Source organism: Rhinopithecus roxellana, chromosome 5 (assembly GCF_007565055.1).
Source record: "Rhinopithecus roxellana isolate Shanxi Qingling chromosome 5, ASM756505v1, whole genome shotgun sequence".
NCBI classification, from domain to species: Eukaryota; Metazoa; Chordata; class Mammalia; order Primates; family Cercopithecidae; genus Rhinopithecus; species Rhinopithecus roxellana.
Window position 1 is genome coordinate 129336749 of NC_044553.1, and position 24754 is coordinate 129361502.

At 58.3% G+C, this 24754-nt stretch overlaps 14 non-coding genes across 14 annotated transcripts; all 14 read right to left on the reverse strand.

Moving 5' to 3' along the window:
* Positions 1-33: 33 nt before the first annotated feature.
* On the reverse strand, positions 34-115 carry LOC115897904. Its single transcript, XR_004057680.1, has one exon. It is a non-coding gene; the product is annotated as a small nucleolar RNA SNORD115 (small nucleolar RNA).
* Positions 116-1899: 1784 nt separating this feature from the next.
* Positions 1900-1981, reverse strand: LOC115897910. The gene has a single exon (XR_004057686.1). It is a non-coding gene; the product is annotated as a small nucleolar RNA SNORD115 (small nucleolar RNA).
* Positions 1982-3777: 1796 nt separating this feature from the next.
* On the reverse strand, positions 3778-3859 carry LOC115897875. Its single transcript, XR_004057652.1, has one exon. It is a non-coding gene; the product is annotated as a small nucleolar RNA SNORD115 (small nucleolar RNA).
* Positions 3860-6710: 2851 nt separating this feature from the next.
* On the reverse strand, positions 6711-6792 carry LOC115897887. The gene has a single exon (XR_004057664.1). It is a non-coding gene; the product is annotated as a small nucleolar RNA SNORD115 (small nucleolar RNA).
* Positions 6793-8602: 1810 nt separating this feature from the next.
* Positions 8603-8684, reverse strand: LOC115897881. The gene has a single exon (XR_004057658.1). It is a non-coding gene; the product is annotated as a small nucleolar RNA SNORD115 (small nucleolar RNA).
* A 1796-nt stretch (positions 8685-10480) lies between these two features.
* Positions 10481-10562, reverse strand: LOC115897911. Its single transcript, XR_004057687.1, has one exon. It is a non-coding gene; the product is annotated as a small nucleolar RNA SNORD115 (small nucleolar RNA).
* A 1787-nt stretch (positions 10563-12349) lies between these two features.
* LOC115897871 lies at positions 12350-12431 on the reverse strand. The gene has a single exon (XR_004057648.1). It is a non-coding gene; the product is annotated as a small nucleolar RNA SNORD115 (small nucleolar RNA).
* A 1750-nt stretch (positions 12432-14181) lies between these two features.
* On the reverse strand, positions 14182-14262 carry LOC115897897. Its single transcript, XR_004057673.1, has one exon. It is a non-coding gene; the product is annotated as a small nucleolar RNA SNORD115 (small nucleolar RNA).
* A 1743-nt stretch (positions 14263-16005) lies between these two features.
* Positions 16006-16087, reverse strand: LOC115897894. The gene has a single exon (XR_004057671.1). It is a non-coding gene; the product is annotated as a small nucleolar RNA SNORD115 (small nucleolar RNA).
* A 1788-nt stretch (positions 16088-17875) lies between these two features.
* On the reverse strand, positions 17876-17957 carry LOC115897877. Its single transcript, XR_004057654.1, has one exon. It is a non-coding gene; the product is annotated as a small nucleolar RNA SNORD115 (small nucleolar RNA).
* A 1786-nt stretch (positions 17958-19743) lies between these two features.
* Positions 19744-19825, reverse strand: LOC115897873. Its single transcript, XR_004057650.1, has one exon. It is a non-coding gene; the product is annotated as a small nucleolar RNA SNORD115 (small nucleolar RNA).
* Positions 19826-20871: 1046 nt separating this feature from the next.
* Positions 20872-20953, reverse strand: LOC115897907. The gene has a single exon (XR_004057683.1). It is a non-coding gene; the product is annotated as a small nucleolar RNA SNORD115 (small nucleolar RNA).
* A 1799-nt stretch (positions 20954-22752) lies between these two features.
* LOC115897902 lies at positions 22753-22834 on the reverse strand. Its single transcript, XR_004057678.1, has one exon. It is a non-coding gene; the product is annotated as a small nucleolar RNA SNORD115 (small nucleolar RNA).
* Positions 22835-24605: 1771 nt separating this feature from the next.
* On the reverse strand, positions 24606-24687 carry LOC115897896. Its single transcript, XR_004057672.1, has one exon. It is a non-coding gene; the product is annotated as a small nucleolar RNA SNORD115 (small nucleolar RNA).
* Between the last annotated feature and the right edge of the window lie 67 nt (positions 24688-24754).

Below are 24754 nucleotides of genomic sequence, written 5' to 3' on the forward strand. Positions count from 1 at the left end.
CTATCGCCCTCTTCCAACATTCTCACCTAGGCTGGGCCTCAGCGTAATCCTATTGAGCATGATTTTTAAGTCATCACCTCTCTTCAGAAGAATATAAGGTTCTCATCACCAACCCAACTCAGGGCACCCCCCTCCCCACACATGCATCCAGCGGGACCCAGTTGTGCTCACCACAGCCCAGTGCAAGAGACCAGGGAACCAGGAAGGGTTGGAGTTTCGGTGCACTGGGAGCCGAGCACCTGGCTGATGGACACTGGCCCCGGGGCCTTCGGGCCCAACTCAAGTCTTTCTCTAGGGTCACCATCTGTAGGGAAAGGAGGAGGACATGTGTCCAACCAGGGCCTCATGTATCAATGCAGGGAAGGTGGTTAGGGGATACCCTTGTGATGGGATCCTTACAGAACACTGACCCAACACGGACGTGGAGTGAGCACCCTTGGCCCTCCCTGCCACCAAACCCTGGAAAGACAGGGCAAGCGGGTTACTGGGCTCGGGCGAGAGGTCTGGGCTGTGCCCTACTGCAGGCCCCAAGAGCACCTCCACTGCCCGGGCCGGATCCCCCGAGCAACCCCAGGGTCGCACTGGGACCAGGGCAACCAACCTGCTCAAGGTTAGTTGAGTCAAGGAGGCTGGTCCTGATGCCAAGAGCCACTCAGACCTGGCAGTCACAGAGCCTGCCCCAGGCATGGTAGGGCCACCCTGGTGCCCACTCCAAGCACGCACCAGAAATCAAAGTCCAGGGGCTTCCAGGGCCACATGCTTTCTCTGATGAGCCCCATCCATGCCCTGCACACCTCCCACACACAGAGCCGGGCCACACTCAGCCGATCAGGAACCACATGGTCCTCTCCTTTCTGTGGGCTCAAGACCCTGCCACCCTATAGGTGACTCCATGGCTCAGAAGCAGCCTAGGTGGCAAATTCCCAAGACAGGTCCCCTTGACAGCAGGTCTTCCCACCTCAGGAGGCCACTCTTCCCACCACTGGACCTCAAGGAAGGGATTACCCCAGTGGGACAGGAGCTGCCCCCTGGGCCTAAAGCCCATGAGCCCCAGGGCCTGGCCGCAGCACCACCAGGCAACAGCTCAGTCTTGACCCAACTGCATTGAAACAGCGCCACCCCCAACAGGCTCAAGGACGCACCACTAAAATGGCCCATTGCTCAACAGGGTTGGTCCCATTCAGGGCCGTGGGTGGGGCGCATTCTGTGAATCTCCGCAGCCTGACTGGGTGAGCCCTATCACCCACCCCTCTTGGAGGAAGAACTCCAGCATGACCCACAGGGCACCCCAGAGCCCCTGTGGCCTCCATCATGTGGCCTGGGCAGTCCTCGAGGCCTAACCTGCCCACCGAGTTTCAGCTGGGAGCTGCTCTGTTGGGCTGAAGGAACCCTTTCCTGTCTGGACCACCGTCACCCTGCAGGGCTTCAGGAAATGCGTGCTCCTAGGGTCAAATTCCCAAGGAAGCGATCCTCCTGGAGGAACCATCCCTCCAGGTGGGTATTTGGTTGGCTCCCTGAGAAAACCCTAGTTGGCCCAAAGGCTGATTCTCGATGACCCCATGCTGCCTCACTCATGGCCCATGACCCCAACAGGATGCACTGACCTATGCCGCTCAAAGCCAGGAGCCTCACCTGGGCAGAAGAGCTCACTGAAAGACACAGGGAAGAAGGAGGGCTCAGGAAGGGGCCGTCAAATTGCCCTGTCCCCGGGGAAGTGGAGCACGGACACCAAGCCTTCAAGGGGAGCCTGGGCTCCCTTTGAAGCCCAGGAGCACACAGAGAGCCCTGGGCCCCCACAAGATGCCCTTCACGTTCTCAAGTTCTCCAGTGCAAAATAAGTGTGGCCTTGCTAGAGATCTTTGGATCCCCGCATCGTCTTCCCTAATTCTTACCTATCCTGGGCTTCAGTGTAATCCTATTGAGCATGATTTTTAATTCATCACCTTTCTTCAGAACAATATAAGGTTCTCATCATCAGCCTAACCCAGGGCACACCCCTCCCTGCGCATGCTTCTAGCAGGACCCCGATGTGCTCACCCCGGCTCAGTGCAGGAGCTGAGCATGCCAGCAAAAGCCCAAGCTTCAGCGCACTTGGAGCTGGGCACCTGGCTGACTGACATTGGCCCAAGAACAGTGGGCCCAATGCAAGTCTTTCTTCGGTTTCACCATCTGGGGGACAGCAGGATAGTATGTGTCCAAACTGACCTCCATGTGGGGAAGGCAGTAGGGGGTAGGAGCTCACATTTGCTCGCCCTCCATGGACACATGCGATGAGATCCATGTGAAGTACTGACTCATCACCAACGCAGGGCACCCTTAGCCCTCCCTGCCACCAAACCCTGGAGGAACAGGGCAGGCAAGTCACTAGGCTCAGGCAAAATGCACGGGTTGTGTCATACTGCAGGCCCCGAATCCATCTCCACTGCCAAAGATGGCTCCCCACACGACCCCAGGGCCTCCCTGGCACAAGTGGGCATGTGCCAGGGCCATGAGGCAGCTCATGGCCAACCAAGGTGGCTGGCCCAGATGCCACACACCACTGCAGACCTGGCTATCACATAGTCTGCCCCTGGGCGTGTTGGGCACGCATCAAGATGCCATCTCCAAGTGTGCATGGAAACCACAACCTAGAGCTGCAGGGTCACATGCTTTCTCTGGTGGGTCACCATCCATGCTCTCTCCACCTCACACACACAGAGCTAGGCCACACTTGCCCAATCCAGAGCAACATGGTGCCCTCTCCTTTGCTTGTTCCCAAGACCCCATCACCCTGGAGGTGACGCCATGGCTTAGAAGCAGCCTGAGCAGAAAATCCTAGGATAGGTTCCTTGACAGCAAGCTTTCCCACTTCAGGAGGCCACCCATCACGACACTTGACCTCGGAGATAGGATGACCCCCGGGTAATGCAGGTTGTCCCTTGGCCAAAAGCCCATGAGTCCCAGGGCTGACCTGCAGCACTACCAGGTGCCGGCCAGAGCTCCACCTTAACCCACTCACAGGGAAACAACTCTGCCCCCCATCAGCCTCCAGGAGACCCACTGAGATGGCCCATTGCTAAACAGGGACAGTCTCATTCAGGGCCATAGGTGGGACACAATCCTTGAATCTCCACAACTCAACACCATGGGTCCATTCACGCACCACACTCTGGGGACCAAGAGCCCTCCATTATCCCCGTGGCGCTCCGTAGCCCCTCTGGCCCCCCTCATGTAGCCTGGGCAGTCCTCAAGACCCTACCACAGCACCAAGTCTCAACTGGGCACCGTCCTGCTTTGGGCAGAAGGAACCCTTTCCTGCCTGGACCACCATCACCCCTTCAGGACTTCAGAGAAAGTGTCCTCCTTGGGTCTGGTTCCAGAAAGGCTGCCTTCCAGGAGAATACTTCCATTTCAGGTGGAAATTCAGATCTGCTCTCTGAGAAAACCCTTGTGGCCCAAAGGCTGATCCTTGGGGACCCCACATGGTCTGGCTCATGATCCATAACACCAGCAGGATCCACTCACCTATGTCAGTCAACGCCAAGTGGCCCTCCTAGGTGAAAGAGCTCACTGAAAGACAAAGGCGAGAACAGGGACTCAGGAAGGAGCCACCAACATTCCCTGCCCCCAGGGAATGGGAGCGCTGACACCGAGCCCACACAGGGAACCTAGAGCACAGAGGTAGGTTGGACCACCTCCAGACACCCTTCAGAGCCTCCAGGTCTCCAGTCCAAATACACTGGCCCTGTTGGGAACCTTGGGATCCCAGCATCCTCTTCCAAAATTCTCCCCTAGGTTGGGCCTCAGCGTAATCCTATTGAGCATGGTTTTTAAGTCATCACCTCTCTTCAGGACAATATAAGGTTCTCATCATTGACCCAACCCAGAGAACCCCCTCCCCACACAAACATCCAGTGGAACCCGGATGTGCTCACCACAGCTCAGTGCAGGAGACCAGGGCACCAGGAAGGGCTGCAGCTTCAGTGCACTGAGGGCTAAGCACCTGGCTGATGGACACTGGCCCAGGAAAAGCGAGCCCAACAGAAGCCTCACCATCTGGGGGAACAGGTGGAGGACACTCCCTCCATGTGGAGAAGGGAGTGTTGGGTGCCAGCTCATGCTTGCTCCCCCTCCATGGACACATGTGACGAGATCCATGCAAAATACTGACTCATCACCTTCGCAGGTGTCTCTTCCTGCCACCGAAGCCATGAAGGACGAGGCAGGTAGGTCACTGGGCTCAGGCAAAATGCCCTGGATATGCGGGACTGCAGGACCTGAGAGCACTTCCGCTGGCCAAAACGGCTCCTCCGCATGACCCCGGGGCTGCCCTGGGACCACTGGGCACAGGTCCGGGCCGCCAGCCAGGTCACAGCCAACCAAGGAGGCTGGCCCACATGCCATGCGCCACTGCAGACCTGACAGTGGCATAGCCTGCCCCTGGGCATGCGGGGCATGCGTACAGGCACCCTCTCCATGCAGGCACCAGAAAAGACAGACTGGGGCCTCAGGACCACTTGTTTTCTCTGGTGGGTCCCCATCCATACTCCACATACCTCCCAGACGCAGAGCCAGTCACACATAGCCAATCCGGAGACTCATGGTGCCCTCCCCTTTGCTTGGTCCCAAGACCTCGCCACCCTGGAGGTGATACCATGACTCCCATGCAGCCTGAGTAACAAATTCCCAGTACAGGTGCCTCAGTAGTGGGCCTTCCCAACTCAGGAGGCCATCTTTCACACTTGGGTAGCCCCCGGCGGGATGTTGGCTGCCCCTTGGCCCAAAGCCCATGAGTCCCAGGGCTGACCTGCAACACCACCAGGTGCCAGCCAGAGCCAACCTTGACCCAACCGCAGGGAAACAACCCACCCCCACCAGGCTCCAGGAGACCCACTGGGATGGCCCGTTGCTCAACAGGGATGGTCGCATTCAGGCCATGGGTAGGGTGGGATCCTTGAATCTCTGCTACCCAACCCCATGGGCCCATTCACACACCATACTCCAGGGACCAAGAGCTCCCTTGTTACAGCATGGCACCCCGTAGCTCCTCTGGTCCCCCTTATGTGGCCCTGTTCTCATCATTGACCCAACCTAGGGAACCCCCTCCCTGCACAAACAACCAGTGGAACCCAGATGTGCTCACCACAGCACAGTGCCGGAGAGCAGGGTGCCAGGAATGGTCAGAGTTTTAGCCCACTGGGGGCTGAGCACCTGGCTGACAGACACTGGCCCTCAGCCTGCATGTCCAACACAAGTCTTCCTCCAGGCTCACCATCTGGAGAGACAGGAGGAGGACATGTGCCCAACCAGGGCCTCACACATCAATGCAGGGAAGGGGTTAAGGGAAACTCATGTGATGGGATCTATACTGAACACTGACCCAATACAGATACTGGGTACCCTTGGCCCTCCCTGTCATGAAACCCTGGAAAGACAGGACAAGCATGTCACCTGGCTTGGGCAAGGTGCCTGGGCTGCACTCTACTGCAGGCCCCAAGAGCACCTCCATTGCTCAGGCCGGTTCCCACACATGACCCCACAGCCATACTGGGGACACAGGGCACAGGACAGGGCCGTCAACCAACTCCTGGCCAACCTAGGTGGTTGGCCCAGATGTCAACAGCCACTGCAGATCTGGCTCTCCCAGAGCCAGCACCTGAGCGGGGTGGGCACGAGCCCTGGTGCCCTCTCTGAGCCTAGGGACCACATGCTTTCTCTCGTGGGTACCCATCCATGCCCTGCCCAACTCCGCCACACAGAGCCCAGTCACACTCAGGCAATCAGGAACCAAATGGTGTCATCTCCTTTCCTTGGGCTCAAGACCTTGCCACCCTGAGGTGACCACTGCTCCCTTGACCCAAAGCCCCCAAGTCTCAGAGCCAGCCTGCAGCACCACTGAGTGCCAGCCAGAGCTCAGCCTTGACCCAACCTCATTGAAACAGTGCCATTTCCCACCAGGCTCAAGGAGGTACCACTAAGATGGCCCATTGCTCAACAGAGTTGGTCCCATTCAAGGCCGTGGGTGTGGAGCATTCCTTGAATCTCCACAGCCTGACCATGTGGACCCAGTCACTCACCCCACTCCAGGGAGAGAGAACTCCAGTGTGACCTCCAGGGTGCACTGCATCCCCTGTGCCCCACCTCCCCATGTGCCTTGGGCAGTACTCCAGGCCTGACCTGGCCACCAAGTTTCAGCTGGGAGCTGCCCTACATTGGGCTGAAGGACCCCCTTCCTGCCTGGACCACTGTCACCCCTGCAGGGCTTCAGGAAAGATGTGCTCCTTGGGTCAGATTCCAAAGGAAGCAGCCCTCCTGGAGAAACCATCCCTCCCTCGTGGGGAGTAGGTTGGCAGCCTGAGAAAAACCTAGTGGCCTGAAGGCTGAATGTCGTGGACCCCATGCTGCATCACTCATGGCCCGTGACCAAAACAGGATGTACTCACCTATGCCGCTCAAGGCTGGGGGGACCACTTGGACAGAGGAGCTCACTGAAAGACACAAGGGAGAGTGGGGGCTCAGGAAGGAGCCTCCAATGTGCCCCGCCCCCGGGAACCTGGAGCCCAGATACCAAGCCAGTGCAGGGAGCCTGGGCTGTCTCACGGAGGAGCGCAGAGACAGGGTTGGGTCCACCAGATGCCATTTAGGGCCTCAAGGTCTCCAGCCCAAAATACATTTGCTCTGTCAGGGACCTCAGAATCCCAGTGCCCTCTTCCAAAATTCTCACCTAGGCTGGGCCTCAGTGTAATCCTATTGAGCATGATTTTTAAGTCATCACCTCTCTTCAGAACAATTTAAAGTTCTCATCATTGACCCAACCCAGGGTATCCCCTCCTTGCGCATGTATCCAGCAGGACCCAGATGGGCTGACCACAGCTCAGTGCAGAAGCCAAGAGTACCAGGAAGGGCCCAAGCTTCAGCACACTTGGGGTGGGTACCTGGCTGACTGACATTGGCCCAGGGATAGTGGGCCCAACACAAGTTTTCCTCCGGGGTCACCATCTGGGGAGACAGGAGGAAGATGTGTCAAAACTGACCTCCATGTTGGGAAGGGGGTTGGGGGTGCCAGCTCACCCTTGCTCGTCCTCCATGGACACATGTGGTGAGTTCAATGTGAAATACTGACTCGTTAAGTACGCAGTGCACTGTTGGCCCTCCCTTCCACCGAACCCAGAGAGGACAGGGCAGGTAGGTCACTGGGTTTCAGCAAAACACCCAGGCTGCATCATACTGCAGGCCCTGAGAGCACCTCCACTGTCCAAAACAGCTCCCCTGCATGACCCCAGGGCTGTACTGGGACTGTTGGGCACAGACCCAGGCCACCAGCCAGGTCACGGCCAACCAAGGAGGCTGGCTCAGATGTCACACCCTGCTGCAAACCTGGTAGTTGCATAGCCTGCCACTGGGCATGAAGGGCACGCATCCAGGCACCCTCTCCAAGTGTGCAACAGAAATCACAGCCTGGTGCTGCAGGGCCATGTGCTTCCTCTGGTGGGTCCCCATCCATACTCTGCAAACTCCCACACATAGAGACAGCCACATGGCCAATCAGGAGCCACATGGTGCCCTCTGCTTTGCTTGGGCCCAAGACCCCGCCACCCCAGATGTGACCCCAAAGCTCAGAAGAAGCTTGAGTGACAAATTCCTGGGACACGGCCCTCGACAGCAGGCCTTCCCACCTCAAGAGGCCACCCTTCCAGACCCTTGACGTTGGAAAAAGGGTGACCCCCGCACTGGGATGCAGGCTCCCCCTTGGCCCAACGCCCATGAGTCCCAGTGCTGACCTGCAGCACCATCAGGTGCTGGTCAGAACTCCGCTTTCACCCAACCCCAGGGAAAAAACACCACCCCCCAACCAGGCTCCAGGAGACCCACTGGGATGGCCCATTGCTCAACAGGGACCGTCCCATTCAGGGCCATGGTGGGTGAGATCCTTGAATCTCCATAACCAAACCCAAGAGGCCCATTTGTGCACCACATGCCAGGCACCGAGAGCTCCCATGTGACCCCTGTGGCGCCCCAGAGGCTCTCAGTCCCCCTCACGTGGCCTGGGCAATCCTTGAGGTCTGACCCAAGCACCGAGTCTCAGCTAGGAGCTGCCCTGTGTGGGGCTGAAAAAAGCCCTTTCCTGCCTGGACCACCATCATCCCTGCAGGGCTTCAGGGAAAGTGTCCCCCTTGGGTCTGATTCCCCAAAACGCCACCCTCCTGGAGAACCTATGCCTCCCCGGTGGGAACTCAGGTTGGCTTCCTGAGAAAAAACCCTTATGGCCATACACGGACCCTCGGGGACTCATGTGGCCTGGCTCATGACCCATGACCCCAGCAGGATCCACTCACCTATGCCGGTCAATGCCAGGGGGCCTGCCTGGGCAGAAGAGCTCACTGAAAGACACAGGGGAGAACAGAGGCTCAGGGAGGAGCCACCAATGTTTCCTGGCCCAGGGAACCGGAGTGCCACAGCAAGCCCACAGTGGGAGCCTGGGCTGCCTCATAGAGGAGAGCAGAGACAGGTTGAACCACCTCCAGATGCCCTTCAGAGCCTTGAAGTCTCCAGCCTAAAATACAAGGGCCCTGCCGGGGACTTTGTGATCCCAGTGTCCTCTTCCAAAATTCTCACCTAGGCTGGGCCTCAGCGTAATCCTATTGAGCATGATTTTTAAGTCATCACCTCTCTTCAGAACGTTATAAGGTTCTCATCATTGACCCAACCTAGGACAACCCCTCCCCGCACTTGCATCCAGCAGGACCAGGATATGCTCACCACAGCTCAGTGCAGGAGACCAGGGCACCAGGAGAGGCCTGAGCTTCAGTGTACCTGGGACTGGGAACTAGTTGACAGACACTGGTCCAGGGCCATTGGGCCCAATGCAAGTCTTCCTCCAGGCTCACCATCTGGGGGGACAGGAGAAGGACATGTGTCCAAATAGGGCCTCACATCTCCATGTGGAGAAGGGGATAAGGGATATCCCTGTAATGGGTTCCATGTGGAACACTGACTCGTCGTGGATGCAGGGCACCCTTGGCCCTCCCCATCACCAAACCCTGAAAAAACAGGGCAGGCTGGTCACTGGGTTCGGGCCAGACACCTGGGCTGCACCCTACTTCTGGTCGGGAGAACACCTCCACTGGCCCCACCAGCTCCCCTGCATGATCCCAGGGTTGCCCTGTGACCACTGGGCATGGGCCACGGCCACCAGCCCGCTCCGGGCCAACCAAGGAGGGTAGACTGGAAGCTATGCACCATTGCAAACCTGGCAGTCACATAGCCTGCCCCTGGGCATGGTGGGCACCCACTGAGGAGCCCTCCCCAAGTGTGCACTGAAAATCACAGCCTGGGGACCCAGGCCACGTGCTTTCACTGGTGGGACCCCATCCATAACCCATACACCTCCCAAACAGAGAGCCGGGCCACACTCGGTCAATCAAGGACCACATGGTATTTTCTCTTTTCCTTGGGCCCAAGATCCTGCAAACCTGGAGGTGACCCCATGGCTCAGAAGCCGGGGTGGCAAATTCCCGGTACAAGACCCTAGACAGTGGACCTTCCCACCTCAGAATGCCACTGTTACCGCCACTCAAACGTGAAGAACAGGTGACCCCCATGGGATACAGGCTGCCCCCTCAGCCCAAAGCCCATGGGTCACAGGACTGGCCTGAAGCACCACCAGGAGCCAGCCAGATCTCAACCGTGACCAACCCCATTGAAACTGTACCACCCCTGACCAGGCTCAGTATGTGCCACTGGGATGGCCCATTGTTCAACAGGATCGGCCCCATTCAGGGCCACAGGTGGGATGAGATCCTTGAACCTCTGTGGCTCGACCCGGTCACCACCGCCCAGGAACAGGCCCGGGAACCAAGAGCTCCCATGTGATACCCGTGGCAACCCGGAGTCCTTCTGGCCCCCCTCATGTGACCTGGGCAGTCCTCAAGACCTGATCCGCACACCAAGTCTCAACTGGGTGATGTCCTGCATGGGGCTGAAGGAACCCTTTGCTATCTGGACCATCATCACCCCTGCAGGGCTTCAGGGAAGGCATCCTCCTCGGGTAAGATTCCCAAGGAAGCTGCCCTCCTGGAGAAACTATGCCTCCCTGGTGGGAATTAGGGTCGGCTCCCTAAGGAAACCCTCATGGCCCAAAGTCTGACCCTCAGCAACCCCAAGCAGACTGGCTCATGGACCATGACACCAGCAGGATCCACTCACCTATGTTGGTTAATGCCAGGAGGCCACCCCTTGGCAGAAGAGTTCACTGAAAGACACAAGGGGAGAAGAACCAGGGCTCAGGGAGGAACCAGCCATGTGCCATGTCCCTGGGGAACAGAAGAGCCAACACCAAGCCCGCACAGGGGGCCTGGGCTGCCTCACGGAGGAGCGCAGAGACAGAGTCGGGCCTCCTTCAGATGCCCTTCAGGGCCTCCAGGGCTCCAGCCCAAAATACAGTGGCCCTGCCAGAAATCTTGGGATCCCAGCATCCTCTTCCAAATTTCTCACCTAGGTTGGGCCTCAGCGTAATCATTGAGCATGGTAATTTTAAGTCATCACCTCTCTTCAACACGATATAGGGTTCTCATCATTGACCCAACCCAGGGCACCCCCCTTCCCCACACATGCATCCAGCAGGACCCAGATGTGCTCACCACAGGTCAGTGCAGGAGACCAGGGCACCAGGAAGGGCCTGAGCTTCAGCGAACCAGGGGCTGAGCACCTGGCTGATGGATGCTTGCCAGGGTCCATTGGTCCTGATGTAAGTCTTCCTTCAGGCTCACCATCTGAATGGACAGGAGGAGGACATGTGTCTGAACAGGGCCTCACACCTCCAGGTGGGGAACGGGGTAAGGGATACCCATGTGATGGGATCCATGTGGAACACTGACCTGTCATGGATACAGGGCACCCTCGGCCCTTCCCATCATCAAACCCTGAAAAAACAGGGCAGGTGGATCACTGGGCTTGGGCAAGATCTCTGGTCTTCATGCTATTGCAGACCTTGAGGGTACCTCCAGTGCGCCCTCTGGCTTCTCCTTTGCACCAGCCAGGTCTACCCCAGGACCACTGAGCATGGGACAGGGTCACCGACATGCTCACGGCCAACCGAGGAGGCTGGCCCAGAAGCCATCTGCTGCTGTGGACATGGAAGTGGCATAGCCTGTCCCTGGGCGTGGTGGGCACCTGCCCAGGTGCTCTCTCCAAGTCACACCTGAAATTGCAGCCTGGAGTCCCAGGGCCATGTGCTTTCTCTGGTGGGTCCCCATCAATGCCCCACACGTGTCCCAAACACAGAGCCAGGCCACCCTTGGCCAATCCTGGGCCACATGGTGTCCTTTCCTTTCCTTAGGCCCAAAACCCTGCCTCCCTGGACATGACCCCATGGCACAGAAAAAGCCTGGGCAGCAAATTCCTGGGACAGGACCATCAACAGCATGCCTTCCCACCACACATTCCACTCTTCCAGCCACTCACTCATGGGGAAGGGGTGACCTCTAGCAGGACACAGGCTGTCGACTTGGCCTAAAGCCCATTAGTCCCAGGTCTGGCCCACAGCCCCACCAGGCACTGGCCAGAGCTCAGCCTTGACCCAAACCCAGGGAAATAGCACTGCTCCCAACCAAGCTCAAAGAGGCGCCATGGGATGGTCCATAGCTCAACCGTCCCATTTTGAGCCATGGTTGGGGTGTAATCCTTGAATCTCCATGGCCCAACCCCATGGGCTCATTCAAGCACCCCTGTCTGGGGAAAGAGAGCTCTTGCATGGCCTCCGTGGTGCCCCGGAGGCCCTGTGGCCCCTGTTATGTGGCCTGGGCAGTCCTCGAGGCCAACACACGCACCGAGTCTCAGCTAGGAGCTCCTCTGCACGGGGATGAAGGACCTGCCTGGACCACTGCCATCCCTGCAGGGCTTCAGGAAAGCAACGTCTTGGGTACAATTCCCAAGGAAGCCGCCCTCCTGGAGAAACTGTCCCTCCCCAGTGGAAATACAGGTTGGTTCCCTGAGGAAACCCTCCTGTCCTAAAGACTGACCCTCGGTGACCCCATGCGGCCTGACTCATGGCCCATGACGGCAGCAGGATGCACTCACCTATGCTAGTCAAAGCCAAGGGACCCTTCTGAGCTGAAGAGTTCACTGAAAGACACAAGGTGAGAATGAGGACTCAGGGAACAGCCACCAATGTGCCCTGCCCTCAGGAAACAGGTGTGCTGACAGCAAGTCCACACAGGGAGCCTGCTGTGCTTCATGGAGGAGCGCAGAGACAGGGCTGGGTCTCCACGAGAGGCCCTTGAGGGCCTCCAGGTCTCCAGCCCAAAATACAGTGACCCTGTCAGGGACCTCGTGATTCCCAGTGTCCACTTCCAAAATTGTCACCTAGGCTGGGCCTCAGCGTAATCCTATTGAGCATGATTTTTAAGTCATCACCTCTCTTCAGGACAATATAAGGTTATCATCATTGACCCAACCCAGTGCACCCCGCTCCCCATGCATACATCCAGAAGAACCTGGATGGGCTCACCAGCTCCATGAAGGAGACCAGGGCACCAGGAAGGGCCCAAGCTTTGTGCAACAGGACTTGGGCACCTGGCTGATAGCCTCTGGCCTGGGCACAGCAGGCCGAATGCAAGTCTTCCTCCGGGCTCACCATCTGGGGAGACGACAGGAGGGCCCATGTGATGGGATTCATGTGAAATACTGACCTGCCATGGACATAAGGTACCCTTGGGCCTCCCTGCCACCTAAGCCTGGAAGGATAGGGCAGGGAGGTCACTGGGCTCGGGCAAGACACCTGGGCTATGCCTACTGCATGCCTCAAGATAACCTCCACTGCCCACACCGGCTGCTCCACATGACCTCAGGGCTGCACAGAGACCACTGGACACGGGATACGGCCACCAACCAGCTCACGGCCAACAAAGGAGGCTGGTCCTGATACCAGGCACTGCTGCAGACCTGGTAGTTGCATAGCCTGCCCTTGGGCATGGTGGATACCCCACCAGGTGCTCTCTCCAAGTGTGCATTGGAAATCGCAGCCTGGGGCCCCACAGGCCCATGCTTTCTTTGGTGGGTCCCCATCCATGCCCTACACACCTCCCAAACTCAGAGCCAGGCCATACTCGACCAATCGGGGGCCACATGGTGTCTTCTCTGCTCCTTGGGCCCAAGACTCCACCACCTGGAGGTGACGCCATGGCTTAGAAGCAGCCTGGGCAGCAAACTCCTGGGACAGGTCCCACCACAGCAGGCCTTCCCACCTAAGGAGGCCACGTATCCTGACACTGGAACTCAGGAAAGATGTGACCCCCAGCAGAACTCGAGCTGCTGACCTGGCCCAAAGCCCACAAGTCCCTGGGCCAGCCTGCAGTACCATCAGCTGCTGGCCAGAGCTCAAGATTGACCCATCCCCACTGAAACAGTGACACATCCCCACCAGGTTCAATGTGGAGCCACTGGGATGGCTCATTGCTTAACAGCATCAGTCCCATTCAGGGCCATGGGTGGGAGCGATGCTTGAAACACCGTGGCCTGACGCTGTGGGCCTGATCACTCAGTCACCACCCCCACCACAAGCCTGAAGACCGAGAGCTCCTGCATGACCCCTGTGGTGCCTCACAGCCTGTGTGGCACCCCGCATGTGGCCTGGGCAGTTCTTGAGGCCTGACCCATGCACGGAATCTCATCTGGGAGCTGTCTGCCCTGCAGGAGCTGTAAAAACCCTTTGCTGCTTGAAACTTCATCACTTCTGCAGGTCTTCAGAGAAAATGTCCTCCATGGATCCGATTAGAAAGAAAGTGGCCCTCTGGGAGAACCCAACCTTCCCCAGTGGGGATTCCCCCACTCCCTGAGGAAACCCTCCTGTCCCGAAGGCTGACCTGGCATCCCCACGCAGCCTGGCTCATGGCCCATGACACCAGCAGGTTCCACTCGCCTATGCTGGTCAAGGCCAGGGGGCCACCTGGGCAGAAGATGTCACTGAAAGACACAAGGGAGAAGGGGGACTCAGGGAGGAGCCGCCAACCTGCCCCGCCCCTGGGGAATGGGGCGCTGACACCAAACTCCGTGAGCCTGGGCTGCCTCACGGAGGAGTGCAGAGACAGGGCTGGGGGCTGCCAAGATGCCCTTCAGGACCTTGAGGTCTCCAACCCAAAATACAGTGGCCCTGCCAGGGACCTCAGGATCCCAGTGTCCTCTTCCAAAATTCTCCCCTAGGTTGGGCCTCAGCGTAATCCTATTGAGCATGATTTTTAAGTCATCACCTCTCTTCAGACAATGTAAGGTTCTCATCATCGACCCAACCGAGGGCACCCCCCTCCCATGCATGCATCCAGTGGGACCCAGACGGGCTCACCACAGCTCAGGGAAGGAGACCAGGGCTCCAGGAAGGGCCTGAGCTTCAGCACATCAGGAGCTGGGCACCTGGTTGACAGACATTGGCCCGGGTCCATTGGGCCCAATGCAAGTCTTCCTCTGAGCTCACCATCTAGGACAGCAGGAGGACACGTGTCCAAATAGGGCCTCATACCTCCATGTGGGGAAGGTGGGTAGGGGATATCCATGTGATAGGATCTGTGCAGGGTACTGATGTGTCACGAAGACGGACACAGACCACCCTTGGCCCTCCCAGCCACCCAACCCTGGAAGGACAAGGTAGGCGGGTCACTGGTCTCATGCAAAAAGTCCAGGCTGCACCCTACTGCAGGTCCTGAGAGCACCTCCACTGCCCTGCTGGCTGCCCTGCACAATGCCAGGTCCGCCCTGAGACCACTGGGCACAGGCCAGGGCCACCAACCAGCACATGGCCAACCAGGAGGTTGGCCTGGATGCCACACACTGCTGCAGACTTGGCAGTCGAGAGCCTGCCCCTGCCCCTCTCCAAGCATACACTGGAAATCACAGCCTGGGGCTCCAGGGCTATGTACTTTCTCTGATGGGTCCCCATCCATGCCCTGCATACCTCCCAAATACAGAGTCAGGCCACACTCAACCAATCCAGGGACACATGGTGTGCTCCCCTTTCCTTGGGCCCAAGAGGCTGCCACCCTGGAGGTGACCCCATGGCTCTGAAGCAGCCTGGGTGGCAAATTCCCAGGACAGGTTGCTCAACAGCGGGACTTCCCACCTTAGGAAGCCACCACTCCAGCCATTCAACCTCCGGGAAGGGGTGACCCCAAGCATGACCCAAGCTGTCCCCACGGCCCAAAGGCCATGAGTTCCAGGGCCAGCCTGCAGCACCACAGGTACTGGCCAGAGCTCAGCCTTGACCTAGCCCCAGGGAAACAGCACCACCCACCACCAGACTCAAGGAGGCGCCACTGGGATGGCCCATTGCTCAACAGGGTCAGTCTCATTCAGGGTCATGGGTGTCCTTGAAACTGCATGGCATGATCCCCATGGCCTGATTGCCTGCCCCTCTCCCCAGAACCCCCGTAGTGCCCCAGAACCTCTGTAGCCACCTCATGTGTCCTGGGCAGTCCTCGAGGCCTGACTGACACACCGAGTCTCAGATGGGAGCTGCCCTGCATGGGGTTGAATGAACTCTTTCCTGCCTGGACCACCATCACCCCTGCTGGGCTTCAGGATAGGCATCCTTCTTGGGTACGATTCCCAAGGAAGTGGCCCTTCTGGAGAACTCATCCCCGGTGGGAATTCAGGTCCACACTTTTAGGAAATTCTCGTGACCCGAAGGCAGATGCATGGTGACCCCACTCTGCCTCGCTCATGACCCATGACCCAAGCAGGATCCACTCACCTATGCCAGTCAATGCCAGGGGTGCCATCTGGGCAGAAGAGCTCACTGGAAGACACAGGGGAGAACAGGGGCTCAGGAAGGAGCCGCCCACATGCCCTGTCCAGGAACCAGAGCACCAACACCAAGCCCACACAGGGAGCCAGGGCTGCCTCACGGAGGAGCGCAGAGACAGGGCTGGATCCCCTCAAGATGCCCTTCAGGGCCTTGAGGTCTCTAGTCCAAAATACGGTAGCCCTGCCTGTGACCTTGGGATCCCAGCATCCTCTTCCAAAATTCTCACCTAGGCTGGGCCTCATTGTAATCCTATTGAGCATGATTTTTAAGTCATCACCCCTCTTCAGGACAATGTAAAGTTCTCATCATTGACCCAACCCAGGGCACCCCCCTCCCCACTCATGCATCCAGCAGGACTCGGATGTGCTCACCACAGCTCAGTGCAGGAGACCAGGGCACCAGGAAGGTCCTGAGCTTCAGCACACCAGGGGCTGGGGATCTGGCTGACGGACACTGGCCCAGAGCCAGGGGGTCTTCCTCTGGGCTCACCATCTGGTGAGATAGGTGGAGGACGGGTCCAAACAGGGCCTCACCCTCCCTGCTACTGAACCCTGGAAGGACATGGGACCCTCCCTGCTACTGAACCCTGGAAGGACATGGGACCCTCCCTGCTACTGAACCCTGGAAGGACAGGGCAGGAGGTTCACTGCGCTCAAGCAAGAACACCTGGGCTGTGCCCTACTGCAGGCCCTAAGAGCACCTCCACTGCCCATGCCGGCTCCCCGAACAACCCCAGGGCCACACCAGGACCCCTCGGCACAGGCCAGGGCTATCAATCAGCTCATAAGCAATCTAGGAGGCTAGCCCGGATGCCACGAACTGCTGCAGACCTGGTAGTCACATAGTCTGCACCGGGGCATGGAGAGTGCCCCCTCAGACACCCTCTATAAGCATGCTAGAAATCGCGTCCTGGGGCCTCAGGGCCATGTGCCTTCTCTGGTGGGTCCCCATGTATGCACCACATACCCCCCAAACATTTTCCCCACTCTCGGCCATTCAGGGGACACATGATGTCCTCTCCTTTCTTTGGGCTCAAGATCCCGCCTCCCTGGAGGTAAACCCATGGCTCAGAAGCAACCTGGACAGCAATTTGCTGGGACAGGACCCTCAACAGTGACCTTCCACCACAGGATGCCTGCCACCCTTCCGGCCACTCCACCTCTGGGTAGGATGACCTCCAGCAGCAGGCAGGCTGCACCCTTGGCCCAAAGCCCACAATTTCCAGGGCCAACCACCAGGTGCAGGGGTTGGGTCAAGGCCAGAGCTCAGCCTTGACCCAACCCCATTGAAGCCACGCTGCCCACACCAGGCTTAAGGAAGCACTACTGGGATGACCCATTGCTCAACAGGGTTGGTCCCATCAGGGCCATGGGTGGGGCCTGACCCTTGAATCTTCACAGCCTGACTCCATAAACTTGATCACTCACACCCTGCTGCCATCCCACCACCCCCAGCAAGCCTCAAGGATGGAGAGTTCCTGCTTAACACCCGTGGCCTCCGGAGATCCTATGGATCCCCTCATGTTGCCTGGGAGTCCTCAAGCCCTGACCCGTGCACTGAGTCTCAGCTAGGAGCTGCACTGCATTGGTTTGAAGGAACCCTTTCCTGCCTGGACCACTGTCACCCCTGCACAGCTTCAGGGAAGGAGTCCTTCTTGGGACCAGTTTCTATGGAAGACGCCCTCCTGGAGAAACCAGCCCTCCCCAGTGGGGATTCAGGTCAGCTCCCTGAGGAAACCTACATGGTCTAAAGGGTGACCTTCGGCAACCCTATGCACCGTGGCTCATGGACCATGATGCCAGCAGGACGTACTCACCTATGCCCCTCAAGGCCAGGGGGACCACCTGGGCAGAAGAGCTCACTGAAAGACACAGGGGAGAACAGGTACTCAGGGAGAAGCCGCCAATATGCCCCATCCACGGGGAGCAGGAGGGCCGACACCAAGCCTGCACAGGGAAAGTGGGTTGCCTCATGGACAGGAGCAGAGACAGATTTGGGCACCCCCGAGATGCCCAGGGCCTCAGTGACTCCAGCCCAAAATATAGTGGCCTGGCTGGGGATCTCAGGATCCCACCATACTCTTCCAAAATTCTCACCTAGGTTGGGCCTCAGCGTAATCCTATTGAGCATGATTTTTAAGTCATCACCTCTCTTCAGGACAGTATAAGGTTCTCATCATCGACCCAACCCAGGGCATCCCCTTCCCGCACATGCATCCAGCAGGACCTGGAAAGGCTCACCAAGCTCAGTGCAGGAGACCAGAGCACCAGGAAGGGCCTGAGCTTCAACACACCAAGGGCTGTACACCTGGCTGACAGACACTGACATGGGGCCAGTGGTCCCAATACAAGTCGTCCTCCAGGGCCACCATCTGGGGGACAGGAGGAGGACATATGTCCAACCAGGGGCTCATGCCTCCACGCAGGGAAGAGGGTGGAGGGGTGCCGGTTCACGCATGCTCTCCCTCCGTGGGCCCATTTGATGGGATCCACAGGAAACACTGATGTGTCACAGACACAGAGGACCCTTGGCCCTCCCTGCCAGGGAACCCTGTGAGGACATGGCAGGCAGGTCACTGGGCTCAGGCAAGACACCCAGGCTGCACCCTACTGCAGGCCACCAGAGCACCTCCACTGCCCACACTGGCTATCCCACATGACCCCAGGGCTGCACCCAAACCCTGGGAAAGGACCAGGGCCACCAACAGCTCATGGCCAACCAAGTAGACTGGCCCAGATGCCACGTGCTGCTGCTGACCTGATAGTTGCACAGTCTGCCCCTGGGAATGGAGGGGGTCCAGGACCGTCTCCAAGGGTGCACTAAGAAATTGCAGCCTTGGGCCTGAGGGCCACGTGTTTTCTCTGGTGGGTCCCTATCCATGCCCCATACAACACCTCCCACATGCAGAGCAGGGCCACACTCGGCCAGTTGAGGGAAACATGGTATCCTCTCCTTTCCATGGGCCCAAGACCCTGCCAACCCTGGAGGCGACCCCATGGCTCAGAAGCAGACTGGATAGCAAATTTCCAGGACAGTTCCTTCCACAGCTGGCCTTCCCACCTCAGGAGGATACCCTTCCTGCCACTCGCCCACAAGGAAGGGGTGAATCCCCAGCGGGACACAGGCTGCACCCTGGGCCCAGTGCCCATGAATTTCAGGGCTGGACTGCACCACCAACAGGCACTGGCCAGAGCTAGTATTGACCCAACCTCAGGAAAACAGCGCCACCCCATACTTGGTTCAAAGAGGCACCCCTGGGATGCCCCATTGCTTAACAGGGTTGGTTCCCTTCAGGGCCATGGATGTGGTATGCCAAATCGCATACTACTCTCCGGGTTCAGAGAGACCCCGCGAGGCCCCTGTGGTGCCCTGGAGCCCTTGTGACCCCCCTCAAGGGGCCTGGCCATCCTAGGGGCCTAACCCAAGCACTGAGTCTTGGCTGGGCGCTGCCCCGCGTGGGGCTGAGGGAACCCTTTCTTGCCTGGACAACTGTCACCCCTGCAGGGCTTCAGAGAAGGCATCCTACTTGGATCAGATTCACAAGGAAGCTGCCCTCTGGGAGAACCCATCCCAGGTGGGGGTTCAGGTCGGCTCCTGAGGAAACCCTCATGGCTCAAATGCTGACCCTCGGCAATCCTATGGCCTGGCTCATGGCCCATGACCCAAGCAGAAGCCACTCACCTATGCTGGTCAATGCCAGGGAGTCTGCTGGGTGAAAGAGCTCACTGAAAGACACAGGGGAGAACAGGGGCTCAGGAAGGAGCAGCCAAAATGCCCCACCTCCAGGAAAGCAGAGCGCTGACACCAAGCCCACACAGGGAGCTTGGGCTGCCTCACGGGGGAGAGAAGACAGAGTTGGGCCCCCAACGAGGTGCCCTTCAGGGCTTCCAGGTCTCCAGCCCAAAATACAGTGACCCTGCCAGGGATCTCATTGATTCCCAGTGTCCTCTTCCAACATTGTCACCTAGGGTGGGCCTCAGCGTAATCCTATTGAGCATGATTTTTATGTCATCACCTTTCTTCAGGACAATATAAGGTTCTCATCATTGACCCAACCCAGGGCACATTCCTCCCCACGCATGCATCCAGTGGGACCTGGATGTTCTCACCATAGCTCAGTGCAGGAGACCAGGGCATCAGGAAGGGCATGAGTTTTAGCACACTGGGGTCTGGCATCTGGCTGATGGACACTGGCTTGGGGCCAGGGGACCCAGGAAGAGTCTTCCTCCAGGTTCACTATCTGCAGGGACAGGGGTCAGGTGTCCAAACAGGGCCTCACATCTCCATGTGGGAAAGGGAGCAAGGGGTGCCTGCTCACACATGCTGTCCCTCCATGGACCCATGTGATGGGATCCATGTGAAACATTGACGGTAATGGACCCAGGGAACCCTTGGCTCTCCCTGCCACTGAACCCTAGAAGCCTGACCCCATGGGCCTGATTGCCCACCTCTCTCCGGGGATGGAGAGCCCCCCACACAATCCCCATGGCACCCTGGAGCCCCTGTTGTCCTGCTCATGTGGCCTGGGCAGTCCTCAAGGTCAGACCTCATGTCAGCAGGGAGCTGCCCCGCATGAGATTGAAGGAACCCTTTCCAGCCTGGACCACCATCACCCCTGCAGGGCTTCAGCAAAGGTGTCCTCCTGGTGTCAGATTCCCCAGGAAGCCACTGTTCTGGAGGACCAACCCATCCCTCCATGGTGGGGATTCAGGTCGGCTCCCTGAGGAAACCCTCCTGTCCCAAAGGCTGACCCTCAGTGACCCCATGTGTGTGCCTCATGGCCCATGAACCCAGCAGGATCCACTCACCTATGCTGGTCAATGCCAGGGGACCCATCTGAGCAGAAGAGCTCACTGAAAGAATCAAGGGGAGAATAAGGATTCACGAAGGAGCCACCAACCTGACCCGCCCCCAGAAAACCAGAGTGCCAACACCAAGCCCGCACAGAGATCCTGGGCTGCCTCACAGAGGAGTATAGGGACAGGGTTAGGCACCCCCCAGATAGCCTTCAGGGCCTCCAGGTCTCCAGCCAAAAATACAGGGGCCCTCCTGGGGACCTCAGGAGCCTAGCATCCTCTTCCAAAATTCTAACCTAGGCTGGGCCTCAGCATAATCCTTTTGAGCATGATTTTTAAGTCATTACCTCTCTTCAGGACAATATAAGGTTCTCATCACCGACCTAACCCATGGCACCTCCCTCCTCACCGCTGCATCCAGCAGTACCCGAATGGGCTCACCAAGTTCAGTGCAGGAGACTAGGGCACCAGGAAGGGCCTGAGCTTCAGTACACCAGGGGCTGGACACTGGGCTGACGGACACTGGCCCAGGGCCATTGGGCCCAAAACAATTCTTCCTCTGGGGTCACAATCTGGGAGAACAAGAGTAGGACAGTTGTCCAAACACAACCTCACTCCTCCATGTGAGCAGAAAGTGGGGTGTGGCAGTTCAAGCACACTCGCCCTCCATGGACCCACGTGATGGGATGCATGCGGAACACTGGCCCATCACGGACACAGGGCACCCAGTGCTCTTAGCCACAGAACCCTGGAAGGACAGGGCAGGTGGGACCCTGCTGGCTCCCCCACACAACCCCAGGGTCACGCCAGGACTACTAGGCACAGGCCAGGGCCACCAACCAGTTCACGGCAAACCAAGGAGGCTGGCCTGCATGTCAGATGCCACTGCAGACCTGGCAGTCACATAGCCTATCCCTGTGCATGGTGGGCACCCACCCAGATGCCCTTTCCCAGCACATACTGGAAATAGCAACCTGGGGTCCCAGGGCCACATGGTTTCTCTGGTGGGTCCGCATCCATGCCCCACACACCTCCTGAACACAGAGCAGGGCTACAATCAGCTAACCAGGGGACACACAGCATCTTCTCCTATCCTTGGGCCCAAGATCCGCTACCCTGGAGGTGACCCCATGACTCAGAAGCAGCATGGGCCGCATATTCCAAGGACAAGACTCTTGACAGCAGGCCTTCCAACCTCCAAGCAACCATTCCCGACACTTGCCCACTAGGGAAGGGGGGATTTCCAGCCACGGGGAAGGGGGGACTTCCAGCCACAGGGAAGGGGGGACTTCCAGGGGGAGCAGGCTGACACCTTGGCCCAAAGCCGATGAGTCCATGGCCAGACCTCAGCACCACCAGGCGCCGGCCGGAGCTCAGTCTTGACCCAAACCTAGGGAAACAGCACCGCCCCCCTCAAGGCTCGACGAGGCTCATTACTCAACAGGGTCTGTCCCATTCATGGCCATGCATTGGGCACAATCCTTAAATCTCTACAGCTCGACTCCATGGGCCCTATTACCCACCTTTCTGCATGAATGGAGAGCTCCTGTGTGACTCCCATGGTGTCCCAGAGCCCCTATTGGCCCCTCAGGTGGCCTGGGCAGTCCTCGAGGCCAGACTCGAACACCTAGACTCATCTGGGAGCTACTATGTGTAAGACTGAAGGAACCCTCTCCTGCCTGGACCACTGTCATCCCTGCAGGGCTCCAGGGAAGGCAACCCCCTTGGGTCTGATTTCCCAGGAAGCCACCCTCCTGGAGGACCAACCCATCCCTCCCCGGTGGGGATTCAGGTTCACTCCCTGAGGAAACCCTGCTGTCCCAAAGGCTGACCCTCAATGACCCCACCTGGCCTGGCCCGTGGCCCATGATGGCAGCAGGATCCACTCACCTATGCCGGTAAATGCCAGGGTGCCCTGCCTGGGTTGAAGACCTCACTGAAACACACAGGTGGAGAAGTGGGGCTCAAGGAGGAGCTTCCACGTGCCCCACCCCAGGGAACTGGACCACCAACAGCAAGCCCACACAGGGAGCCTGGGCTGCCTCACGGAGGAGTGCAGAGACAGGGTTGGGCCCCCCAGATGCCCTTCAGGGCCTCCAGGGCTCCAGCCCAAAACTAATAAATAAAGTCCCCTACCGGGGACTTCGGGATCCCAGCATCCTCTTCCAAATTCTCACCTAGCGTGAGCCTCAGCGTAATCCTATTGAGCATGAATTTTAAGTCATCACCTCTTTTCAGGATAATATAAGGTTCTCATCATCGACCCAAACCAGGGCACCCTCCTCTCCATGCATGCATCCAGCGGGACCCAGATGTGCTTACCATAGCTCTGTAGGAAACCAGGATGACAGGTAGGTCCCAAGCTTCAGCACACCAGGGTGGGCACCTGGCTGATGGCCACTGGCCTGGGTCCATTGGGCCCAACGCAAGTCTTCCTCCAGGCTCACCATTTGGGGGGACAGGAAGAGGACATGTGTCCAAACAAGGCCTCATCCTTCCATGTGGGGAAGGGGTAAGGTATACCCATGTGATGGGGTCCATGAGGAACACTGACCTATCATGTACATGGGGAGCCCTTGGCCCTCCCCATCACCAAACCCTGAGAAAACAGGGTAGGTAGGTCTGGGCTCAGGTAAGATGCCCAGACTGCACCCTACTGACGGCCTTGATAGCATCTCCACTGCCCAAGCTGTCTGCCCCACACAATCCCAGAGCCACTCCGGGAACACAGGGCACGGGGAACCAACCAACTCATGGCCAGCCAAGGAGAGTGGCCCAGAAGCTATGTGCCACTGTGGACGTGGAAGATGCATAGCCTGCCCCAGGGTGTGCTGGGCACCTGCCTAGGTGCTATTTGCAAGCCCACCTGAAATCAAAGCCTGGAGTCCAAGGGCCACATGCTTTCTCTGGCGGGTCCCCATCCATGTCCTGTAAATGTCCTAAACAGAGTCAGGCCATGCTCAGGCAACCATGGGCTACATAGTGTCCTCTCTTTCCTTAGCCCCAAGACCCCACCACCCTGGAGGTGACCCCATGGCTCAGAAGGCAAATTCCCAGGACAGGACCATCGACAGTGGGTCTTCTGACCTCAGGATCCACTCTTCCAGTCACTCACCAACAGGCAAGGGGTGATCTCTAGCAGGACCAGGCTGCCGAATGGACCAAAGCCCAGAAGAACCTGGGCTGGCCTGCAGCATCACCAGATGCTGGCCAGAGCTCAGCCTTGACCCAAACCCAGGGAAACAGCACCGCCCCACACCAGGCTCAAAGAGGCGCCATTGAGATGGCCCATTACTCAACACGGTCGGTCTCAGTTAGGGCCGCGGTTGGGATGCAATCCTTGAATCTCTGTGGCCTGAACCCACGGGCCCAGTCGAGCACCTCTCCAGCGAAAGAGAGCTCTCGTGTGACCCCTGGGGCACCCCAGAGCCCCTGTGACACCTGTCATGTGGCCTGGGCCATCCTTGAGGCCAGACCTGCATACCAAGTCTCAACTGGGAACTGCCCCACATGGGAATAAGGGGACCCTTTCCTGCCTAGACCACTGTCATCCCTGTAAGGCTTCAGGAAAGGCATTGTCTTGGGTCTGATTCCCAAGGAAGCCGGCCTCCTGGAGAAACCGCCCTCCCCAGTAGGGATTCAGTCGGCTCCATGAGGAAACCCTTCTTTCCCAAGGGCTGACCCTCAGTGACACCACGCAGCCTGGCTCATGGCCCACGATGTCAGCAGAATGCACTCACCTATGTGCATCAATGTCAGGGGACTCACCTGGGCTGAAGAGCTCACTGAAATACAGAAGACACAAGAAGAGAACAGGGGCTCAGGAAGGACCCAGCAAGGTGCCCTACCTCAGGGTACCGGAGAGCCAACACCAAGCCCACAGAGGGAGCCTGGGCTACCTCATGTAGAAACGCAGAGACAGGGTAGAGCTCCCCCAAGATGCTGTTCAGGGCCTGGATTTCTCCAGTCCAAAATACAGAGCCCCTGACAGGGACCTAGAAATCCCAGCATCCTCTTCCAAAATTCTCACCTAGGCTGGGCCTCAGCGTAATCCTATTGAGCATGATTTTTAAGTCATCACCTCTCTTTAGAACAATATAAGGCCCTCATCATTGACCCAACCCAGGGCACCAACCCCCCAACCCATGCATGCATCCATTGGGACCCAGATGGACTCACCAGAGCT